The 2,500-nt window shown below is 41.8% G+C and overlaps 1 non-coding gene across 1 annotated transcript in view; it reads left to right on the plus strand.

Annotated features, from left to right (window-relative positions):
* Positions 1–1,976: 1,976 nt before the first annotated feature.
* Positions 1,977–2,500, plus strand: part of LOC128682675 (small subunit ribosomal RNA) — a 1,908-nt gene continuing 1,384 nt past the window's right edge. The window contains exon 1 of the ribosomal RNA XR_008406156.1: positions 1,977–2,500. This exon is cut by the window's right edge and continues 1,384 nt beyond it. This is a non-coding gene — a ribosomal RNA (small subunit ribosomal RNA).

Raw genomic sequence — 2,500 nt, forward strand, 5'->3', positions numbered from 1 at the left:
CCGCCAACAAGTCTGTCTGTCTGAACATCAATTGGATAACGATAAACGCCGAACGCATGCGCCGACGGTGTCGTACACACCACAACATAGATACACGAACAACCTCTCACGAACCTCGATTGTGTTCGACGAACAACAACACTAAAATGCACGATATACTGTTTTATATTTATATTAATAGTAATAATATAAACCTAACCTTTTTTAATATTAATATTTTTTTTTTTAATATTAATTATTTGGTACTTATTAACTCATATTGAAAATGTGTGGTGTGATTATAGAAACGCGGGATTTGGTTTTATTATCCATATATTTTTTATCATCAACATATATACCTTTATGGTTTAAAAAATTGTACTGACACTGTCAGATATACATGTCATGAAGGAGAATCTGATTTTTTTTTTTTTTTTTTTTGTTACATTATATATTATTGTTACAAATTAGTTAAACAATCTTTGGAATAGGATCTTTTGATGTTGTTTCACAGAAACACTCGGTTTTATTCCAATAAATCCTAGACAGAGGAGATTATAATTATATATTTCAAAAAATCACACGTCGTCACAACTTTTGGAGGGAAAATTGCGTCGTCTTTCAAAATTGATATAAATATTAATTTTATAATATTAAATTATTAATATTAATATCAATATTAATATTAATATTAAATATTGATATTAATATTAATATTAATATTAATATTAATATTAATATTAATATTAATATTAATATTAATATTAATCAACACTAACACTGACGCGTCACACACAAGGATATCCCTGAACAGTTTGCTATCTATACGTGCACCGCAGTGGACGGTTGAGAGTGCAGACGCGACGGTGCGTCGGCGCGCTCGACTCGTCTCGCTGACGGAGGCGCGATGTGCGCGCGCGCTTGCGCGCTTTTGAAAACCCCCCGAGTCTTAGTGTGCAGATGCGCGCCGGCGCTCTGTGTCCGTCGTCTCTGCGCACAATTTATAAGATTCGGGGAGAGCGCTTGAGCGCGCGCGCGCGCTCTCGTTTCTGATAACGATACCAACTCTCCTTTTACATACAAAATCATCCAATAGGTGACGTGCTCTGTGTGATGTTGCGTGCTTGTTAATTTGTTTCTATATTATAACTTTTATATATTTATATACACATACGGCGGTGTTGTGTGTGGTGTGTTGTATATTTTTTTACGATACGCTGCAATGTGTGTTGTTGTTGTGTGTGTTGTGTATGTTGTAATATTAGAGACAGACTGACAAACGAAACAAACTCTTGCTGGGTTTAGTGTTTAAAAAAGTGTACGTCGTTTGTTGTGTATGTGTTTTATGTTTAATGGAGAGTTTGTCGTTTTCGCCCTCACTGTCGACCGACGGACACACGGTGTGCGTTTTTTGATACCAATGCTCATCCGTCCGACTAGGTCGATCAAGGTGACGTGTCCCACAGGCCTCACGGTAGTTATTGCCGTGCGGGTAGTGCGCGTCGCCGACCACCAAACAAAAATTACCGGGTTAAAGAGAAACGTCTCCTCCGCTGTTAGCCACACTGCCACCGGCGGCGGGGCGTTCTCTCTTCTCCCACACAACACCACCACTATAAAATATAAAATAATCGTATACCGAGGACCCTTCGTTCGTACGACTTGTGTTTCTGGCCCCACCGACACCGGGTGTTCTGACGTGAATGCGTACGCTTTCACTATATGTGAAAAACGTAACGATGTTTACAAAGCGTCGCGTCTATTAGCGAACTTTCGGTTGAGGTCTCTCTCGACCCCGTGTTTATAAAATAAACACAAAACTCCACAGTGCTCTCTCGCTTCGCTCTCTTTCCCTATAACGGAGGAGAATGAGTAGTAGGAAGATGCACGCGCCGCTCTCGTCCGGTCTTCGGACGAGACGCGGCGTTTCACTGTGTTGTGTTCACACACACACACACACGCTGACTAGAGAGCGCGCTCGCGCGCTTTTTGTTAGCTCCCTGGTTGATCCTGCCAGTAGTTATATGCTTGTCTCAAAGATTAAGCCATGCATGTCTCAGTGCAAGCCGTATTAAGGCGATACCGCGAATGGCTCAATATATCAGTTTTGGTTCCTTAGATCTTACTCAGTTACTTGGATAACTGTGGTAATTCTAGAGCTAATACATGCAATCAGAACTCTGACCAGTGATGGGATGAGTGCTTTTATTAGATCAAAACCAATCGACGGTGGGTGCGGACTCGCGCTCGAAGTCGTTAATTTTGATGAATCTGGATAACTTTTGCCGATCGCATGGTCCAGTACCGGCGACGCATCTTTCAAATGTCTGCCTTATCAACTTTCGATGGTAGTTTCTGCGACTACCATGGTTGTCACGGGTAACGGGGAATCAGGGTTCGATTCCGGAGAGGGAGCCTGAGAAACGGCTACCACATCCAAGGAAGGCAGCAGGCGCGCAAATTACCCACTCCCGGCACGGGGAGGTAGTGACGAAAAATAACGATACGGGACTCTTACGAG

This window comes from Plodia interpunctella, unplaced genomic scaffold (assembly GCF_027563975.2).
Source record: "Plodia interpunctella isolate USDA-ARS_2022_Savannah unplaced genomic scaffold, ilPloInte3.2 Pint_0, whole genome shotgun sequence".
NCBI classification, from domain to species: domain Eukaryota; kingdom Metazoa; phylum Arthropoda; class Insecta; order Lepidoptera; family Pyralidae; genus Plodia; species Plodia interpunctella.